We start from the raw sequence: 23590 nt of genomic DNA on the forward strand, positions 1-23590 counted from the left end.
GTAATAATTGATTTTTGGTTGTTTATATTTTATTTATTAGGTGAAATTTTTAATATAATTTGTTCTTTATTTTTATTAATTCTATAAAGGCGATATGTTAAACTAGGATTAGATACCCTATTATTATCATTGTAAATTTGGTTTGAGTAGTATTAGTTATGATCTTGAAACTCAAAGAATTTGGCGGTGCTTTATTCTATTTAGAGGAACCTGTCCCGTAATCTATATTCCGCGTTTTATTTGACCTATTATTGTAAAGTATCAGTTTGTATACCACCGTAATTTGAATATTTAAATATATATATTCTTTTTTTCTGTTGAAATATATTTCAGGTCAAGGTGCAGCTTATTAGTGGGTGGAGATGGGTTACATTATGTTGATTTGGATAATATATTGAAATTATATTTGAAATTGGATTTAATTGTAATTTTGTTTTAGAATAACATTTTGGTTTATTAGCTCTAGGGCATGTACACATCGCCCGTCGCTTTCATTTATATAGGTGAGATAAGTCGTAACATAGTAGGTGTACCGGAAGGTGTACCTAGTTTGAATATAATATCAAAATATTTCTGTTAGTTAGAATATTCATTTACATTGAGTAGTTAGTCGTGCAATTCGACATATTTTGATAGAAATTTTATTACTATTTGAATTTAGTTTATAAGTTGATTTTATATGAAAAGTAATTTTATTGGGGTTGGTTATATACTTAGTGTATATGAATTAGTTTGTTATAGGTTATTAGTAGTGTGTTGGGATTTATTAAATATATGAAATATTGATTTTTATTATAGGAGATGTCAATAATCGTACCTTTTGTATCAGGGAGGATTAAATTTTAATTGAATATTCTATTTTCTCGAAGGGTGAGGAGCTAGTAGACTAATTTTAAGGTAAAAGTGTTATATTTTTCTGTTAAAATTGTTATTTGTAATAAAATGTTATTCGACTTACCTTATATCTAGTTATTAGGGAATTATATTTAATATAGCTTTGCATTTTAATATTTTTTATATTAATATATATATATTATAATATTAATGTTTAGTTATGACTAGGGGGATGTGCTTCTGGTTAATATGTTGGTTATAACTTTATATTAAACTATTATATTTATTGGTTTGGAGATTGCTAATTTTTGTAATTTTGTTATAATTTATTTGAAATTTTATTAAAAATTTAGTTTGGTTTTACTTGCTTACTTAATTATATGTTTTAATTGGTTTTATTTTGAAATTATGATTCTATTAGTATATTTACTTAATTAATTAAAGGAATTAGGCAAAATTTATTCTCGCCTGTTTATCAAAAACATATTTTCATGATTTTTTATATGAAGTATAACCTGCCCAATGACATTTGTTTAATGGCCGCGGTATTTTGACCGTGCGAAGGTAGCATAATCATTAGTCTTTTAATTGGGGGCTAGAATGAATGGTTGGACGAGGAATAGACTGTCTTTAGTTAATTAATATATAATTTTACTTTAGAGTGAAAAGGCTTTATTTTTTTAAGGGGACGATAAGACCCTATAGATCTTTATATTATTTTAATGATGTTTTGATTAGTAATATAATTATATATATTATTAAATAGTATTTTGTTGGGGTGATGGGAAGATAATAATTAGCTCTTTTTTATTTAATATTCAATAATTTTTGTTATTTGGATCCATTTTTAGTGATTTAAAGAATAAGTTACCTTAGGGATAACAGCGTAATCTTTCTTGAGAGATCATATCGACAGGAGGGGTTGCGACCTCGATGTTGGATTAAGATATCATTTGGGGGTAGCATTTCAAATTTGATGGTCTGTTCGACCTTTAATTTCTTACATGATCTGAGTTCAAACCGGCGTGAGCCAGGTTGGTTTCTATCTCTTAATATTAAAAGTGTTTTAGTACGAAAGGACCAAATACTTATATTATATATATAATATTGATTAATAATAATTACTATTATGGCAGAGAAGTGCATTGAATTTAGAATTCAATAATGAAGATAAATTTCTTTTTATAGTAGATGATATCAGATTTATTTATTGGAGTTATTTCTTTTATTATTTTAGTTGTATGTGTTTTAATTAGAGTTGCTTTTTTTACTTTATTTGAGCGCAGGGTTTTAGGTTATATTCAAATTCGTAAGGGGCCTAATCGGGTTGGGATTTGTGGTATTTTTCAGCCTTTTGCTGATGCAGTTAAATTATTTACTAAGGAGCAAACATTACCTACTTTGAGAAACTATTATCCATATTATATATCTCCAGTTTTTAGTTTATTTTTGTCTTTGGTTGTTTTTCCATATCACACCTTATTATTTAATTTTTATTTGGGGGTATTTTTCTTTTTATGTTGTATGAGAATAGGAGTGTATAGAGTAATATCTGCTGGGTGGGCATCTAATTCTAATTATGCGTTACTTGGGGGTCTTCGAGCCGTTGCTCAAACTATTTCTTATGAGGTTAGATTAGTATTAATTTTACTATCTTTTATTTTTTTAATTGGTGGCTATAATTTACTTTTATTTAATGTTTTTCAGGATTATTTATGGTTTATCTTTATTGCTTTACCGTTGGCGTTAGCCTGATTGAGTTCTTGTTTAGCTGAAACTAACCGGACTCCTTTTGATTTTGCTGAGGGGGAATCTGAACTTGTTTCTGGGTTTAATGTTGAGTATAGCGCTGGTGGATTTGCTTTAATTTTTATATCTGAATATGCTAGTATTTTATTTATAAGTGTTTTATTTAGAATTTTATTGTTGGGGGGATACCACTTTTCTTATTTTTTTTACTTAAGGGTTATTTTTTTTAGGATTTATTTATATTTGAATTCGAGGGACACTACCACGATTTCGTTATGATAAACTTATATATTTAGCTTGAAAAAGTTTTCTTCCGGTTTCTTTAAATTATTTTTTTTTTTTGTTGGTTTTAGGGGGTTGATTGTATCAATTTATATTTAGTTGCATAATAATTAGAATGTGAAGACTTCTAGAATATTTATATTCTATTTTATGTTTTCAAGACATACACTTAAAGTTTCAGTCAAGAAGTCATTTTTTTAAGATTTTATCTCATAGTAGTAGGGTTGCTGGGGATATAATGAAATATATAAAATATATAATTGTTAATACTTGCCCAGTAGTAATGTATGGAGTTTCTACGGGTCGGGCTCCAATTCAGGTTAATAAAATAAAGGTTGCAAATATTAATCAAAATAATACTTGATTTAATGGATAAAATTGTAGTCCACGAAAATTTCTTTTATGGTGTATTGGTATAATAAATAAAATTATAATAGATAATACTAGTGCTACTACTCCTCCAAGCTTATTTGGGATTGATCGTAGAATGGCGTATGCAAACAGAAAGTATCACTCTGGTTGAATGTGTACTGGGGTTACTAGTGGATTTGCAGGGGTAAAGTTTTCAGGGTCTCCTAGGGTTGTTGGAAATATTAATGAGAGTTGTATTAGTCTTAAAATTATAAGTATAAACCCTAATATATCTTTTATTGAGAAGTATGGGTGGAATGGAATTTTATCCATGTTGCTATTAATAGATAGTGGATTATTAGACCCAGTTTGATGCAAGAAAAGTAGATGAATTATGGATATTGCTATTAAAATAAATGGTAATAAAAAATGAAAGGCGAAGAATCGAGTTAGTGTAGCACTATCTACTGCAAATCCCCCCCAAATTCATTGGACTAACGTAGTCCCTAAATATGGAATTGCCGAGAGTAAATTATTAATTACTGTGGCACCTCAAAATTATATTTGCCCTCATGGTAATACATATCCAACAAATGCTGTTGCTATTGTTGCTAATATAATTATAACCCCAATAGATCATGTGTGAAAATATAAGTAGGATCCATAATATATTCCTCGTCCAACATGTATATATATACAAATAAAAAATATGGAGGCGCCATTAGCATGAATAGTTCGTAGTATTCACCCATAATTCACATCTCGGCAGATGTGTATTACTCTAGAAAAGGCTAAATCTGTTCTTGAAATATAATGTATTGCTAAAAAAAGACCTGTTAAGATTTGGATTGAAAGACATATTCCTATGAGTGAGCCAAAATTTCATCAATAGGAAATATTTAGTGGGGCTGGCAAGTCTACTAATGCATTATTTGCTAATTTGAGTAGAGGGTGATAAATCCGTGCTGGTTTTGTCATTTGTAATTATTTAATTATTTTTAGAGGCCCATGTGAAAGTCTAGTAATTTTTACAATTGCAATTAATGTAATAAATAGATATACTACTGTTATAGTAGTTATTATTATAATGGATTCATTGTATAATTTTATTCCTGGTAAGGGTGGTGTACTTCTTCAGGTTGTATAAGTATCTATATTTTGTAGTATTGAGGGGGTTAATAATGGGTCTATTATTATTAATATAAATAAACATAATAATATTAAAGTTACACTCATAATTATTATTTTTGTTCTTATTTTAAATATTTCATTTGGTGTAAGTCTTGTTGTATAAATAAATAGAACTAATATTCCTCCTAAAAATACTAGAAATAATACATAGGAAAGTCATGTGGATTTTAAGAATGTGGATATTGTTAGGCATGCAGTAATAGTTTGTATAATTAGTGTGATCCCCATAGACAGTGGATGTTTTATGTATAATATTATTAGTGCTAATATTAATATAACAGTAATTAGTATTAATTTTATTTTAATATCAAGGGGTAGTTTAATAAAAATATTGGCTTTGGGAGCTAATGATGATGTAATTATATCTTCCTTGATGTTTTTAGAATTATTAATTCATTAATGATTTACAAGACCATTGTTTTTATTAAACTATAAAAACTTATGTTAAGAGTATTATTTATATTATTTATTTTATTTACTAGATTTTTATGCTATATTTCTCATCGTAGGCACTTATTAGTAACTCTATTAAGACTTGAATTTATTGTGTTATCCTTATATTTATATATAACTTATTATTTTATTAATAATCAGGAAGAAGCTTATTTTTGTTTATTATTTATTTCGTTTTGTGTATGTGAAGGGGCTCTTGGTCTATCTGTTATAGTATCAGTTACACGTACTCATGGTAATGATTATTTTAATTCTTTTGTATTATTGAAATGTTAAAATATATTTTTTATTTTATATTTTTAATCCTTTTGAGATTTAATAGTTCTTTATGAATGGTGGTTCAAATTTCTATTATTTTTGGTTGTTTTTTGTTTTTATTAATAGTATGATTTGGTATCGGAGTATGGGGGGCTGGTTATTTTATTGGCTTAGATGTGATGTCTTACTCTTTAATTTTGCTTAGCATTTGAATTATTTTTTTAATAATAGTGGCTAGAAATAGTATTATATCTTTTTATTTTTATCCTTGTAGATTTATATTTTTGTTAATTATTTTATTATTATTGTTAATATTAACTTTTATAAGAATAATTTTTTTTTTATTTTATTTGTTTTTTGAGGGATCATTAGTACCTACGTTATTTTTAATTTTAGGGTGAGGGTATCAGCCAGAACGAGTACAAGCGGGGGTATATTTACTTTTTTATACATTACTTGCTTCTTTACCTCTTTTGGTTGGTATTTTTATGTTAAATTATAAGGTGGGGGGTTTACATATTTATATATTTAGATATATTAATATTGATATATTAGAATGGTGTTTGCCTTTTTAGTAAAAATACCTATATTTTTGGTTCATTTGTGATTACCTAGGGCTCATGTTGAGGCTCCAGTTAGTGGGTCTATGATTTTGGCTGGGATTTTATTAAAGCTCGGAGGGTATGGGATTTTGCGAATTATTTCTTGTATTGAGAGATTAGCTGTTAAATATAATATTTTTTGATTTGGTATTAGCATTGTTGGAATTTGAATAATTAGTCTTGTTTGTATACGTCAAATTGATTTAAAGGCTTTGGTTGCATATTCATCTGTAGCACATATAGGTCTTGTTTTGATGGGGATTATAACTATAGGGGCATGAGGAATAAATGGTAGTCTTACTTTAATAGTAGCACATGGTCTTTGTTCTTCTGGAATATTTTGTCTAGTAAATATTACTTATGAACGATTAGGTAGTCGTAGTATATTAATTAATAGGGGGATAATTAGTTATATTCCTAGATTATCTTTATGATGATTTATATTGAGAATTACTAATATAGCTGCCCCCCCTTCTATTAATCTGTTGGGTGAAATTAGTCTATTAAATAGAATTATTGGGTGATCCTACTTTAGTTTTGTAGGTGTTGCATTACTCTCCTTTTTAAGTGCTGGTTATACTTTATATTTATATTCTTACACTCAACATGGAATATACTACTCTGGTGTATTTTCTTGCTGAAGAAGTAACACTCATGAATATTTATTATTATTTTGTCATTTATTTCCATTAAATTTTTTAATTGTTTTTTGTTCTCCAATATTTCATTGAATTTAAATTATTTAAGTAGTTTAAGTAGAATAGTAAGTTGTGGACTTACTGGTAGCTAAAAAGTTCTTAGATCAATGGTTTTTAATTTTTTTATTACAAGTATAGTATCAATTATTTTATTAATTAGTAGAATAATTTTATTATTATTAGGGATAATATTTTTAATTAGGGATATTACAAATTTTATTGAGTGAAATATTGTTAATTTGAATAGTTCTAGTATTATCATAACAATATTATTTGATTGAATATCTTTAATTTTTATAGGATTAGTTATATATATCTCTTCTATGGTTATTAATTATAGAGGTTCTTATATAGAAGGGGATTATAATATAAATCGATTTATTATTTTAGTTTTATTATTTGTCGGGTCTATAATGTTTTTAATTATTTATCCTAATATTATTAGAATTATTTTAGGATGGGATGGTCTAGGACTAGTTTCTTACTGCCTAGTAATTTATTATCAGAATGTTCGTTCCTATTCTGCTGGAATATTAACTGCTTTGTCTAACCGAATTGGTGATGTATTTATTTTATTATCTATTGCTTGAATATTAAATTATGGTAGCTGAAATTATATCTATTATTTATGATTAGTTTCTGACTTTGATATAATATTAATTACTAGATTTATTATTATTGCTGGGATAACAAAGAGTGCACAAATTCCATTTTCTGCATGATTGCCGGCAGCTATGGCTGCACCCACCCCAGTTTCTGCATTAGTTCATTCTTCTACTTTGGTTACTGCTGGAGTTTATTTATTAATTCGTTTTGGAGATATACTGATATATATACTGTTTTTGGTAGGATACTCTTATTACTGTCAGGGTTAACTATATTTATAGCTGGGGTTGGTGCTAATTTTGAATGTGATTTGAGGAAAATTATTGCTTTATCTGCATTAAGACAACTTGGGTTAATAATGTTAACATTATCTGTGGGGTTAAAGGAGTTATCATTTTTCCATTTATTGACACATGCTATATTTAAGTCTTTATTGTTTTTATGTGCCGGTGTAGTTATTCATGTAATAGGGGATGTTCAGGATATTCGTTGTATGGGGGGTCTAATTAATAAAATACCAATAACTATTTCTTGTATAATAATTTCTAGTCTTGCCTTATGTGGAATACCGTTTTTGGCTGGGTTTTATTCTAAGGATTTAATTTTGGAAATATTAAGTATATCTTCTTTTAATTTAGTAATATTTGTTTTATTATGAGTTTCTACGGGTATAACTATAGCCTATAGTTTTCGATTAAATTATTATTTAGTTGGTAAATCTTATAGAGGTATATCATTTCAATTCTTTTCAGATGATGGGGGATGAGGCATATTTAAAGGTATGTTAGGCCTATTATTCTTATCTATTGTAGGTGGTTCTGGGTTAATATGATTAATATTTCCTTCTGTTTTTGTTATTATTATCCCACTTAGTTTGAAAATAGGGGAAATTATATGTATTTTATTGGGAGGGTGAATTGGGTATAATATTACATCTTTCTTGTTCGAAATTTATCCATTTTTTAATAAAAAAATAATATATTATTTATTAGGGGGGATATGATTTTTACCTTATTTATCCTCTGGTGGATTAATTGGTAGTTCATTTATTACTGGAGGTCTATATATTAAGGCTGTTGATTATGGATGAAGTGAACTTATGGGGGGACAGGGAGTCTATAAATATATAAGGAGTGGTTCTTTAAATATCCAATTAATACATTCTAATTATTTTAATATTTATTTTATATTTTCATTTTTAATAGTAATTTTATTAATAATTTATATGTGTTTATATAGCTTATAATAAAGCATAATATTGAAGTTATTAGGAAGGATAAAATAATTCTATAGGCATTTCTTGAACTTATTTAAAGTTCAGCTTTATCATGAAAAGATAATGTAATTTTATACTAAAGAAATAGTGTGAGAGTATTAATGGAGTTTCACCACTAAAGATGGAAGTTAGCAGCCCCCACTTAATAATATACCCCTTAACTGAGGAGATAATCCTAATTTTATTATTAACATTAATATGCCGCCTTCCTTTGGCTTCAGTCAAGTAAGCAAGGGTAATATATACCAATTTATTCAGGTCGAAGCTGATTGCTTTTGCTTCTTGCTCAATAAAGTAAATTGAACTATTCAATACCTTTTGAATGCAACTCAAATATTATTATTAACTATTACTCTAGCATGCTCATTCTAGTGATCCTTGGGTTCATTCATGATATAAACCTAAAAGCAAGATTAATAGGAATAGGAGTCTAACACATATTCAATATATTAGTTTTGAATTAGTAATAATAACTGTTATTGGTAATAGTAATACAATTTCTACATCAAAAATTAGAAAAATTACTGCAATTAGAAAGAATTTTATAGAGAATGGAATTCGTGCTGAGGATTTTGAGTCAAATCCACACTCAAACGGTGATCTTTTTTCTCGGTCTGTAATTATTTTTTTTGATAGTAATGTGGATAATATTATTACAATTGAGGTAATTATTATAATTAATAATGAGGTACTTATGATTATATTAATTATTTACTTTATTTTATTATAATCTATTTAATTGGAAGTTAAGCGTACTTTAAATATACTAAGTAAATTATCTACCTCATCAGTAAATTGAAATATAAAGGAATAATCATACTACATCTACGAAATGTCAATATCAGGCTGCTGCTTCAAATCCGAAGTGATGTGTTGGTGAAAAATGGCATAAGATGTGTCGAGCTAAACATACCCCTAGGAATGTTGATCCAATAATAACATGTAACCCATGAAATCCTGTTGCTATAAAGAATGTGGATCCATATACTGCATCAGCGGTAGTAAAGGGGGATTCATAATATTCATATGCCTGAAGAATAGTAAAATATATTCCTAATATTAGTGTTAATATAAGGGCTTGCGTTGTATGTGAGTGGTTTTTTTCTAATAACCCATGATGGGCTCATGTTACTGTTACTCCTGAGGCTAGTAAAATTGCTGTATTTAATAAAGGTACTTGTATTGGGTTAAATGGAGTAATTCCCCTTGGTGGTCATAATATCCCCAGTTCAATTGTTGGGGATAATCTTCTATGGAAAAATGCTCAAAAGAAGGATACAAAAAATAATACCTCTGAGATAATAAATAGAATTATGCCCCATCGTAGTCCTATTATAACTTGATTTGTATGTAATCCTTGATATGTTCCCTCTCGTGAAATATCTCGTCATCATTGAATTATTGTAAGAAGTATAGTTGTTATTCCTATTGATAATAGAATTATATTTTGTTGGTGAAATCATCTAATTATCCCTGTTGTTAATATTATTGCTCTAATAGCTCCTGTTGCTGGTCATGGGCTTTGATCTACTAGGTGATATGGGTGGTTTTGGTTTGCTGACATTGGTTATTTTGATTCTCTAGAATAAATAGCAATTAATAAGGCAAATACATAAGATTGGATAAATGCTACGGCTGTTTCTATAATAATTAATATAGTTTGTGCTAAAATTAATATTGAAAGTCCAATAATTTCTAATATTGTTCCTGTATTTCCAATTATTGATATTTTTAAATGTCCAACTATTATGTTTGCTGCTAGTCGCACTGATAGAGTTATTGGACGAATTAGATTTCTAATTATTTCAATACCTACTATAATTGGTATTAATAGTGCTGGCACACCTTCCGGTACTAGGTGTGCTAATATATGTTTTGTATTATTGATTCACCCAAATAATATAAATGATAATCATATTGGTAGGGCCAGGGTTAGGGTAAATACTAAGTGACTTGATCTAGTAAATACATAGGGTAGTAATCCTATTGAATTATTAAATAAGATTATTGAAAATATACTAATAAATATTAGGGTTCTTCCCTGGTGACTAATTATCCCTAAAAATGTTTTAAATTCTTCATGTAACTTTATTATTATTATGTTATATAATATAGAGGTTCGTGATTGTATTAATCAAAATGGGGCTGGGATTATTAATAATCCCAGGAATGTTCTTATTCAATTTAGTGATATATTTATAATTGATGATGTTGGATCGAATGATGAAAATAATCTTGTTATCATTTTCAGTATTTAATTTTTGGTTTATTTTCTATTTTAAAGTTGTTACTATTTAATAATTTATTATAATTATAATAATTGATGATTATAAATAGAAAATAAATTGATATAAATATTATAAATAGAATAATTCAATTTAATGGGTATATTTGTGGAATAAAAAAGTATCTATAAAGATAATTTAGGTTTGACATTCCTATGTTATAGATTAACTAACTCTTTTCATTAGAAGTAGTTGTTATATTACTATTTTGTGGTTTAAGAGACCATTACTTACTTTTCAGCCATCTAATGATTCTTGTATAATTTTTATTAGTCAATTAATAAAAGATTTGTGAGTTGTAGTTTCAACAATAATTGGTATGAATCTATGATTAGAACCACAAATTTCTGAACATTGTCCGAAAAATAAGCCAATTCGACTAATATTTACTCCAGCCTGGTTAAGTCGTCCTGGGGTGGCATCTATTTTAATCCCTATGGATGGTATGGCTCATGAGTGAAATACATCTGCAGATGTAGTTAGTACTCGGATATCTATGTTAATTGGTAATACTGTTCGATTATCTACATCTAATAATCGAAATGAGTCTATAGATATTTCATTCGTTGGGGATATATATGAGTCAAATTCTGCCCTTATAAAATCGGAGTATTCATAACTTCAATATCATTGATGTCCAATAGTTTTAAGGGTCAATGAAGGTTGATTAATTTCATCTAATAAGTATAATAAACGTAGAGAGGGTAGGGCAATAAAAACTAGGGTAATTGCTGGTATAATTGTTCATATTGTTTCTAATGTTTGTCCTTCTAAAAGTATTCGGTTTGTTAATTTGTTATTAAATAATGATGCTATTAAGAATCCTACTAATACTGTAATTATAATCAAAATTAATATTGTGTGGTCATGGAAAAATATTATTTGTTCTATTAATGGGGAGGATCTATCTTGTAATCCTACTTGATTTCAGGTTGCCACTTTTAAGTAAGGGATATTCCTTATATTTGAAGCTTAAATTCAATGCACTTCTCTGCCACCTTAAAAATTAGTTGTTAGTAAGTAGTATTGGGAGTTCTGAATATGTATGTTCAGAGGGAGGTGACATTTGATACCATTCAATTGATGATGCTTGTTGTAGATTAAATAATGTTGGTCGGGCACTTGTCATACCTTCTCAGGTAATAAATTTTATAATAATTACTGCTGTAAATGATAAGATTGATCCTAATCTTGAAACAACATTTATTGTATATGCATCTGGATAATCCGAATATCGTCGCGGTATTCCTCTTAATCCTAGAAAATGTTGTGGGAAGAATGTTAAGTTAACTCCAATAAATATTGAGATAAATTGAATTTTTAATCAATCTGGATTTATTATTACTCCTGTAAATAATGGAAATCAATGTACTAGTCCTGCTATAATAGCAAATACTGCTCCTATAGATAATACATAATGAAAATGTGCTACAACATAGTATGTGTCATGCAGCACAATGTCTAGTGATGAATTTGCTAATACTACTCCTGTTAATCCCCCTATTGTAAATAAGAAAATAAATCCTAATGCTCATAATATTGATGGAGAGTAATTAATTTGTGTTCCATGTAGTGTTGCAATTCATCTAAATACCTTAATTCCTGTTGGTACAGCGATAATTATTGTAGCTGCAGTAAAATATGCTCGAGTATCAACATCTATTCCTACAGTAAATATATGATGTGCTCATACAATAAATCCTAGGAACCCAATTGCTATTATTGCATAAATTATTCCAAGAACTCCAAATGTTTCTTTTTTACCTCTTTCTTGAGTTACAATATGTGAAATTATTCAAAATCCCGGTAGAATTAGAATATATACTTCTGGGTGTCCAAAGAATCAGAATAGGTGTTGATATAAGATTGGGTCTCCACCACCAGATGGGTCAAAAAATGAGGTATTTAAATTTCGATCTGTTAATAGCATTGTAATTGCTCCTGCTAGAACTGGTAGTGATAATAATAGTAGAACTGCAGTGATTACTACTGACCATACGAATAATGGTACTCGTTCTATGGATATTCCTATAGTTCGTATATTAATTACTGTTGTAATAAAATTTACTGCCCCTAGAATAGAGGATACTCCTGCTAAATGTAATGAAAAAATTGATAAATCTACAGAGGCTCCGGCATGTGCAATTCCTGCAGATAGGGGAGGATATACTGTTCAACCAGTTCCTGCACCACTCTCTACAATTCTTCCTGATAATAGTAGAGTTAATGATGGAGGTAGTAATCAAAATCTTATATTATTTAATCGTGGGAAGGCTATGTCTGGGGCTCCAATTATTAAAGGTACTAGTCAGTTTCCAAATCCCCCAATTATAATAGGTATTACTATGAAAAAAATTATAATAAATGCGTGTGCAGTTACAATCACATTGTAGATCTGATCATCTCCAATTAAACTTCCTGGTTGGCCTAATTCTATACGGATTAAGATACTTAATGATGTTCCAACTATTCCTGATCATACTCCGAAAATTAAATATATTGTATCAATATCTTTATGGTTAGTAGAAAATAATCATCGTTGCAAGAATGAGATGACTGAAGTTATAGGTGATAAACTGTAAATTTATGTATGAGTTTAAAACTCTCTCATTAAATTTTGGCTTTATAGTTAAGAATAATAATTTTGAACTGCAATTTCAGGGTGATACATATATGTATTAAGGCCTAAAAGAGTACCCCTTATTTATGACTTTGAAGGTCATTAGTTTAAAATTAACTTAAGACCTTATAAAGATTTTATAGAGATATGTAAATTGGTTGGATTATAGGTAGTCCACATACTGAGAGAAAAATTGTAACTACTGATAATACTTGTTCTTTTAAGTTTAAGTAATGATATTCCATATATTAGTTTTATAATTTATTAAAATTGATGTAAGTGAGGTTCGTAAGTAATAATATAAGGTTAGCAACGATATGCTAATTAGGATTATAATTATAATTAATTGCTTAAAGTTGGTTGTTTGGATAATGACTATCCATTTTGGTAAAAACCCTAGTAGAGGTGGTAGTCCACCAAGAGATAATATTGATATGAATAAAGATATTTTTTTAATGGGCGGAAGTTTTAATATAAACAGTTGATGGACGTAGTATGTTTTGTTTATTGAAAATAACATAATGGTAGAGGTAGTTATAAGGATGTATAGTAGTAAATATGTTAACCAGGTATTATCTTCTGATGTTATTCTTAGAATAATTCATGATATGTGGTTAATTGATGAAAAGGCTATAATTTTTCGTAACGAGGTTTGATTTAATCCTCCAATTGCTCCAATAATTGCTGATGTTCTAATTGTTAAAATTAAAATTATGTTTAAATTGTCAATTACATAACTAAGCAATGTTGATGGAGCAATTTTTTGAATAGTTGTTATTACTAGGCAGTTAATTCATGTTATTCCTTCTATAACTTCTGGTATTCAAATGTGAAATGGAGCAGCTCCTATTTTTATTAATAAAGCTATGGTTAAAAGCTGGATCTGTATATTGAAGTTTGCAGCATTAATTATAATTAATGCTGCAGCCAAAATTATTGATGATGCTAATGCTTGAATTAGGAAGTATTTAAGTGATGCTTCTGTATTTCGTTGATTATTTGGTGTAGAAATTAATGGGATAAAAGATATTAGATTAATTTCTAAGCCTATTCAGGCTGCATATCATGAGGTGGAAGAAATAGAAAGGAGGGTTCCTATTGTGAGGGTCAATAGGAATATTATTTTCTTGGGGGTTGTGAGCATTAAAAAGGGAAGGATTAATTATAGACCTTCATATGTGGGGTATGAGCCCTCTAGCTTAATTAGCTTACCTTTTTATTATATTTTGGTGTATGATGCACTATGGGGTTTGATACCATTGGAGAAAGTTTAATTCTTTCAATTATAAAAATTCATTTTTGTTACAAATAAATTAATAAGAACATGTTAAATTTCATGTATACTTTACCCTATCATGGTAATCCTTTTTCAGACATCTTATTTATATATAAGTTATAATAGTGGGTTAATAATACTATTTATTAGACTTTTATTGTTATGATCAATAAGTAGAACCTATTTATTAAATAATATAAAATACTTCAGAATCCTTTTTAATTTTATCCAATTTTTTTAAAGTTTTTGAAGTCTAACTTAAAGTAATTGACTTAATTAACATGTCATTTTAATACTTATTGAGTCTAGAGAAAAAAGAAGTTAATATATCTATATAGAACACAATTTTGAGGGAAAAAAAAATTGTGTTCTATATAGTATGGGAAAGTGAGTAAAAATAAAAAGGGAGGAAATTTTCGTGAGATAATTTCTAATTATAATTTAATTTAATATAATACATACTATATAATAATAAAGAACCTCTCTTTAGATTTTAGAACTAAAGTTTTATTCTAGCTTAAAATTCCCTAGTTAAATTTTACATATGTATTTATTAAAGAGAGGGAAAATTTCCGCCAACTTTTTATGGGTTGAGACGGTGTATTTGAATTTAGTTCGCAGTGTGTGGTTTTGTTTAATTTTAATGTAAATTAGATTACAGGATTTTAAATTTTAATATTTATTTTGTCCGGCTAAATTCGTGCCAGCTGCCGCGGTTAGACGTGGGGACATAAGTGGAGAGTTGTTGGCTTAATTGTAGTAATAATTGATTTTTGGTTGTTTATATTTTATTTATTAGGTGAAATTTTTAATATAATTTGTTCTTTATTTTTATTAATTCTATAAAGGCGATATGTTAAACTAGGATTAGATACCCTATTATTATCATTGTAAATTTGGTTTGAGTAGTATTAGTTATGATCTTGAAACTCAAAGAATTTGGCGGTGCTTTATTCTATTTAGAGGAACCTGTCCCGTAATCTATATTCCGCGTTTTATTTGACCTATTATTGTAAAGTATCAGTTTGTATACCACCGTAATTTGAATATTTAAATATATATATTCTTTTTTTCTGTTGAAATATATTTCAGGTCAAGGTGCAGCTTATTAGTGGGTGGAGATGGGTTACATTATGTTGATTTGGATAATATATTGAAATTATATTTGAAATTGGATTTAATTGTAATTTTGTTTTAGAATAACATTTTGGTTTATTAGCTCTAGGGCATGCACACATCGCCCGTCGCTCTCATTTATATAGGTGAGATAAGTCGTAACATAGTAGGTGTACCGGAAGGTGTACCTAGTTTGAATATAATATCAAAATATTTCTGTTAGTTAGAATATTCATTTACATTGAGTAGTTAGTCGTGCAATTCGACATATTTTGATAGAAATTTTATTACTATTTGAATTTAGTTTATAAGTTGATTTTATATGAAAAGTAATTTTATTGGGGTTGGTTATATACTTAGTGTATATGAATTAGTTTGTTATAGGTTATTAGTACAGTGTTGGGATTTATTAAATATATGAAATATTGATTTTTATTACAGGAGATGTCAATAATCGTACCTTTTGTATCATTGAGGATTAAATTTTAATTGAATATTCTATTTTCTCGAAGGGTGAGGAGCTAGTAGACTAATTTTAAGGTAAAAGTGTTATATTTTTCTGTTAAAATTGTTATTTGTAATAAAATGTTATTCGACTTACCTTATATCTAGTTATTAGGGAATTATATTTAATATAGCTTTGCATTTTAATATTTTTTATATTAATATATATATATTATAATATTAATGTTTAGTTATGACTAGGGGGATGTGCTTCTGGTTAATATGTTGGTTATAACTTTATATTAAACTATTATATTTATTGGTTTGGAGATTGCTAATTTTTGTAATTTTGTTATAATTTATTTGAAATTTTATTAAAAATTTAGTTTGGTTTTACTTGCTTACTTAATTATATGTTTTAATTGGTTTTATTTTGAAATTATGATTCTATTAGTATATTTACTTAATTAATTAAAGGAATTAGGCAAAATTTATTCTCGCCTGTTTATCAAAAACATCTTTTCATGATTTTTTATATGAAGTATAACCTGCACAATGACTTTTGTTTAATGGCCGCGGTATTTTGACCGTGCGAAGGTAGCATAATCATTAGTCTTTTAATTGGGGGCTAGAATGAATGGTTGGACGAGGAATAGACTGTCTTTAGTTAATTAATATATAATTTTACTTTAGAGTGAAAAGGCTTTATTTTTTTAAGGGGACGATAAGACCCTATAGATCTTTATATTATTTTAATGATGTTTTGATTAGTAATATAATTATATATATTATTAAATAGTATTTTGTTGGGGTGAAGGGAAGATAATAATTAGCTCTTTTTTATTTAATATTCAATAATTTTTGTTATTTGGATCCATTTTTAGTGATTTAAAGAATAAGTTACCTTAGGGATAACAGCGTAATCTTTCTTGAGAGATCATATCGACAGGAGGGGTTGCGACCTCGATGTTGGATTAAGATATCATTTGGGGGTAGCATTTCAAATTTGATGGTCTGTTCGACCTTTAATTTCTTACATGATCTGAGTTCAAACCGGCGTGAGCCAGGTTGGTTTCTATCTCTTAATATTAAAAGTGTTTTAGTACGAAAGGACCAAATACTTATATTATATATATAATATTGATTAATAATAATTACTATTATGGCAGAGAAGTGCATTGAATTTAGAATTCAATAATGAAGATAAATTTCTTTTTATAGTAGATGATATCAGATTTATTTATTGGAGTTATTTCTTTTATTATTTTAGTTGTATGTGTTTTAATTAGAGTTGCTTTTTTTACTTTATTTGAGCGCAGGGTTTTAGGTTATATTCAAATTCGTAAGGGGCCTAATCGGGTTGGGATTTGTGGTATTTTTCAGCCTTTTGCTGATGCAGTTAAATTATTTACTAAGGAGCAAACATTACCTACTTTGAGAAACTATTATCCATATTATATATCTCCAGTTTTTAGTTTATTTTTGTCTTTGGTTGTTTGGGTTGTTTTTCCATATCACACCTTATTATTTAATTTTTATTTGGGGGTATTTTTCTTTTTATGTTGTATGAGAATAGGAGTGTATAGAGTAATATCTGCTGGGTGGGCATCTAATTCTAATTATGCGTTACTTGGGGGTCTTCGAGCCGTTGCTCAAACTATTTCTTATGAGGTTAGATTAGTATTAATTTTACTATCTTTTATTTTTTTAATTGGTGGCTATAATTTACTTTTATTTAATGTTTTTCAGGATTATTTATGGTTTATCTTTATTGCTTTACCGTTGGCGTTAGCCTGATTGAGTTCTTGTTTAGCTGAAACTAACCGGACTCCTTTTGATTTTGCTGAGGGGGAATCTGAACTTGTTTCTGGGTTTAATGTTGAGTATAGCGCTGGTGGATTTGCTTTAATTTTTATATCTGAATATGCTAGTATTTTATTTATAAGTGTTTTATTTAGAATTTTATTGTTGGGGGGATACCACTTTTCTTATTTTTTTTACTTAAGGGTTATTTTTTTAGGATTTATTTATATTTGAATTCGAGGGACACTACCACGATTTCGTTATGATAAACTTATATATTTAGCTTGAAAAAGTTTTCTTCCGGTTTCTTTAAATTATTTATTTTTTTTGTTGGTTTTAGGGGGTTGATTGTATCAATTTATATTTAGTTGCATAATAATTAGAATGTGAAGACTTCTAGAATATTTATATTCTATTTTATGTTTCCAAGACATACACTTAAAGTTTCAGTCAAGAAGTCATTTTTTTAAGATTTTATCTCATAGTAGTAGGGTTGCTGGGGATATAATGAAATATATAAAATATATAATTGTTAATACTTGCCCAGTAGTAATGTATGGAGTTTCTACGGGTCGGGCTCCAATTCAGGTTAATAAAATAAAGGTTGCAAATATTAATCAAAATAATACTTGATTTAATGGATAAAATTGTAGTCCACGAAAATTTCTTTTATGGTGTATTGGTATAATAAATAAAATTATAATAGATAATACTAGTGCTACTACTCCTCCAAGATTATTTGGGATTGATCGTAGAATGGCGTATGCAAACAGAAAGTATCACTCTGGTTGAATGTGTACTGGGGTTACTAGTGGATTTGCAGGGGTAAAGTTTTCAGGGTCTCCTAGGGTTGTTGGAAATATTAATGAGAGTTGTATTAGTCTTAAAATTATAAGTATAAACCCTAATATATCTTTTATTGAGAAGTATGGGTGGAATGGAATTTTATCCATGTTGCTATTAATAGATAGTGGATTATTAGACCCAGTTTGATGCAAGAAAAGTAGATGAATTATGGATATTGCTATTAAAATAAATGGTAATAAAAAATGAAAGGCGAAGAATCGAGTTAATGTAGCACTATCTACTGCAAATCCCCCCCAAATTCATTGGACTAACGTAGTCCCTAAATATGGAATTGCCGAGAGTAAATTAGTAATTACTGTGGCACCTCAAAATGATATTTGCCCTCATGGTAATACATATCCAACAAATGCTGTTGCTATTGTTGCTAATATAATTATAACCCCAATAGATCATGTGTGAAAATATAAGTAGGATTCATAATATATTCCTCGTCCAACATGTATATATATACAAATAAAAAATATGGAGGCGCCATTAGCATGAATAGTTCGTAGTATTCACCCATAATTCACATCTCGGCAGATGTGTATTACTCTAGAAAAGGCTAAATCTGTTCTTGAAATATAATGTATTGCTAAAAAAAGACCTGTTAAGATTTGGATTGAAAGACATATTCCTATGAGTGAGCCAAAATTTCATCAATAATAAATATTTAGTGGGGCTGGCAAGTCTACTAATGCATTATTTGCTAATTTGAGTAGAGGGTGATAAATCCGTGCTGGTTTTGTCATTTGTAATTATTTAATTATTTTTAGAGGCCCATGTGAAAGTCTAGTAATTTTTACAATTGCAATTAATGTAATAAATAGATATACTACTGTTATAGTAGTTATTATTATAATGGATTCATTGTATAATTTTATTCCTGGTAAGGGTGGTGTACTTCTTCAGGTTGTATAAGTATCTATATTTTGTAGTATTGAGGGGGTTAATAATGGGTCTATTATTATTAATATAAATAAACATAATAATATTAAAGTTACACTCATAATTATTATTTTTGTTCTTATTTTAAATATTTCATTTGGTGTAAGTCTTGTTGTATAAATAAATAGAACTAATATTCCTCCTAAAAATACTAGAAATAATACATAAGAAAGTATGTGGATTTTAAAAATGTGGATATTGTTAGGCATGCAGTAATAGTTTGTATAATTAGTGTGATCCCCATAGATAGTTAATGTGTTATATATAATATTATTAGTGCTAATATTAATATAACAGTAATTAGTATTAATTGTATTTTAATATCAAGGGGTAGTTTAATAAAAATATTGGCTTTGGGAGCTAATGATGATGTAATTATATCTTCCTTGATGATTTTAGAATTATTAATTCATTAATGATTTACAAGACCATTGTTTTTATTAAACTATAAAAACTTATGTTAAGAGTATTATTTATATTATTTATTTTATTTACTAGATTTTTATGCTTTATTTCTCAACGTAGGCACTTATTAGTAACTCTATTAAGACTTGAATTTATTGTGTTATCCTTATATTTATATATAACTTATTATTTTATTAATAATCAGGAAGAAGCTTATTTTTGTTTATTATTTATTTCGTTTTGTGTATGTGAGGGGGCTCTTGGTCTATCTGTTATAGTATCAGTTACACGTACTCATGGTAATGATTATTTTAATTCTTTTGTATTATTGAAATGTTAAAATATATTTTTTATTTTATATTTTTAATCCTTTTGAGATTTAATAGTTCTTTATGAATGGTGGTTCAAATTTCTATTATTTTTGGTTGTTTTTTGTTTTTATTAATAGTATGATTTGGTATCGGAGTATGGGGGGCTGGTTATTTTATTGGCTTAGATGTGATGTCTTACTCTTTAATTTTGCTTAGCATTTGAATTATTTTTTTAATAATAGTGGCTAGAAATAGTATTATATCTATTTATTTTTATCCTTGTAGATTTATATTTTTGTTAATTATTTTATTATTATTGTTAATATTAACTTTTATAAGAATAATTTTTTTTTTATTTTATTTGTTTTTTGAGGGATCATTAGTACCTACTTTATTTTTAATTTTAGGGTGAGGGTATCAGCCAGAACGAGTACAAGCGGGGGTATATTTACTTTTTTATACATTACTTGCTTCTTTACCTCTTTTGGTTGGTATTTTTATGTTAAATTATAAGGTGGGGGGTTTATATATATATATATTTAGATATATTAATATTGATATATTAGAATGGTGTTTGCCTTTTTAGTAAAAATACCTATATTTTTGGTTCATTTGTGATTACCTAGGGCTCATGTTGAGGCTCCAGTTAGTGGGTCTATGATTTTGGCTGGGATTTTATTAAAGCTCGGAGGGTATGGGATTTTGCGAATTATTTCTTGTATTGAGAGATTAGCTGTTAAATATAATATTTTTTGATTTGGTATTAGCATTGTTGGAATTTGAATAATTAGTCTTGTTTGTATACGTCAAATTGATTTAAAGGCTTTGGTTGCATATTCATCTGTAGCACATATAGGTCTTGTTTTGATGGGGATTATAACTATAGGGGCATGAGGAATAAATGGTAGTCTTACTTTAATAGTAGCACATGGTCTTTGTTCTTCTGGAATATTTTGTCTAGTAAATATTACTTATGAACGATTAGGTAGTCGTAGTATATTAATTAATAGGGGGATAATTAGTTATATTCCTAGATTATCTTTATGATGATTTATATTGAGAATTACTAATATAGCTGCCCCCCCTTCTATTAATCTGTTGGGTGAAATAAGTCTATTAAATAGAATTATTGGGTGATCCTACTTTAGTTTTGTAGGTGTTGCATTACTCTCCTTTTTAAGTGCTGGTTATACTTTACATTTATATTCTTACACTCAACATGGAATATACTACTCTGGTGTATTTTCTTGCTGAAGAAGTAACATTCGTGAATATTTATTATTATTTTGTCATTTATTTCCATTAAATTTTTTAATTTTTTTTTGTTCTCCAATATTTCATTGAATTTAAATTATTTAAGTAGTTTAAGTAGAATAGTAAGTTGTGGACTTACTGGTAGCTAAAAAGTTCTTAGATCAATGGTTTTTAATTTTTTTATTACAAGTATAGTATCAATTATTTTATTAATTAGTAGAATAATTTTATTATTATTAGGGATAATATTTTTAATTAGGGATATTACAATTTTTATTGAGTGAAATATTGTTAATTTGAATAGTTCTAGTATTATCATAACAATATTATTTGATTGAATATCTTTAATTTTTATAGGATTAGTTATATATATCTCTTCTATGGTTATTAATTATAGAGGTTCTTATATAGAAGGGGATTATAATATAAATCGATTTATTATTTTAGTTTTATTATTTGTCGGGTCTATAATGTTTTTAATTATTTCTCCTAATATTATTAGAATTATTTTAGGATGGGATGGTCTAGGACTAGTTTCTTACTGCCTAGTAATTTATTATCAGAATGTTCGTTCCTATTCTGCTGGAATATTAACTGCTTTGTCTAACCGAATTGGTGATGTATTTATTTTATTATCTATTGCTTGAATATTAAATTATGGTAGCTGAAATTATATCTATTATTTATGATTAGTTTCTGACTTTGATATAATATTAATTACTAGATTTATTATTATTGCTGGGATAACAAAGAGTGCACAAATTCCATTTTCTGCATGATTGCCGGCAGCTATGGCTGCACCCACCCCAGTTTCTGCATTAGTTCATTCTTCTACTTTGGTTACTGCTGGAGTTTATTTATTAATTCGTTTTGGAGATATACTGATATATATACTGTTTTTGGTAGGATACTCTTATTACTGTCAGGGTTAACTATATTTATAGCTGGGGTTGGTGCTAATTTTGAATATGATTTGAGGAAAATTATTGCTTTATCTACATTAAGACAACTTGGGTTAATAATGTTAACATTATCTGTGGGGTTAAAGGAGTTATCATTTTTCCATTTATTGACACATGCTATATTTAAGTCTTTATTGTTTTTATGTGCCGGTGTAGTTATTCATGTAATAGGGGATGTTCAGGATATTCGTTGTATGGGGGGTCTAATTAATAAAATACCAATAACTATTTCTTGTATAATAATTTCTAGTCTTGCCTTATGTGGAATACCGTTTTTGGCTGGGTTTTATTCTAAGGATTTAATTTTGGAAATATTAAGTATATCTTCTTTTAATTTAGTAATATTTGTTTTATTATGAGTTTCTACGGGTATAACTATAGCCTATAGTTTTCGATTAAATTATTATTTAGTTGGTAAATCTTATAGAGGTATATCATTTCAATTCTTTTCAGATGATGGGGGATGAGGCATATTTAAAGGTATGTTAGGCCTATTATTCTTATCTATTGTAGGTGGTTCTGGGTTAATATGATTAATATTTCCTTCTGTTTTTGTTATTATTATCCCACTTAGTTTGAAAATAGGGGCAATTATATGTATTTTATTGGGAGGGTGAATTGGGTATAATATTACATCTTTCTTGTTCGAAATTTATCCATTTTTTAATAATAAAATAATATATTATTTATTAGGGGGGATATGATTTTTACCTTATTTATCCTCTGGTGGATTAATTGGTAGTTCATTTATTACTGGAGGTCTATATATTAAGGCTGTTGATTATGGATGAAGTGAACTTATGGGGGGACAGGGAGTCTATAAATATATAAGGAGTGGTTCTTTAAATATCCAATTAATACATTCTAATTATTTTAATATTTATTTTATATTTTCATTTTTAATAGTAATTTTATTAATAATTTATATGTGTTTATATAGCTTATAATAAAGCATAATATTGAAGTTATTAGGAAAGATAAAATAATTCTATAGGCATTTCTTGAACTTATTTAAAGTTC

The 23590-nt window shown here is 27.7% G+C and overlaps 6 pseudogenes; 4 read left to right on the top strand and 2 right to left on the bottom strand.

Annotated features, from left to right (window-relative positions):
- Positions 1 to 3054: 3054 nt before the first annotated feature.
- LOC145982410 (cytochrome b pseudogene) lies at positions 3055 to 4194 on the bottom strand (annotated as a pseudogene).
- Positions 4195 to 4580: 386 nt separating this feature from the next.
- On the top strand, positions 4581 to 10880 carry LOC145982411 (NADH-ubiquinone oxidoreductase chain 4 pseudogene; annotated as a pseudogene).
- Positions 6526 to 8027, top strand: LOC145982380 (NADH-ubiquinone oxidoreductase chain 5 pseudogene; annotated as a pseudogene).
- Positions 9088 to 9864, bottom strand: LOC145982438 (cytochrome c oxidase subunit 3 pseudogene; annotated as a pseudogene).
- An 8765-nt stretch (positions 10881 to 19645) lies between the features above and the next one.
- Positions 19646 to 21698, top strand: LOC145982412 (NADH-ubiquinone oxidoreductase chain 4 pseudogene; annotated as a pseudogene).
- Positions 21699 to 21772: 74 nt separating this feature from the next.
- On the top strand, positions 21773 to 23274 carry LOC145982413 (NADH-ubiquinone oxidoreductase chain 5 pseudogene; annotated as a pseudogene).
- Positions 23275 to 23590: the final 316 nt, after the last annotated feature.

The sequence above is a fragment of the Lepisma saccharinum genome, unplaced genomic scaffold (assembly GCF_977018435.1).
Source record: "Lepisma saccharinum unplaced genomic scaffold, izLepSacc3.1 HAP1_SCAFFOLD_162, whole genome shotgun sequence".
In the NCBI taxonomy this organism is placed as follows: Eukaryota; Metazoa; Arthropoda; class Insecta; order Zygentoma; family Lepismatidae; genus Lepisma; species Lepisma saccharinum.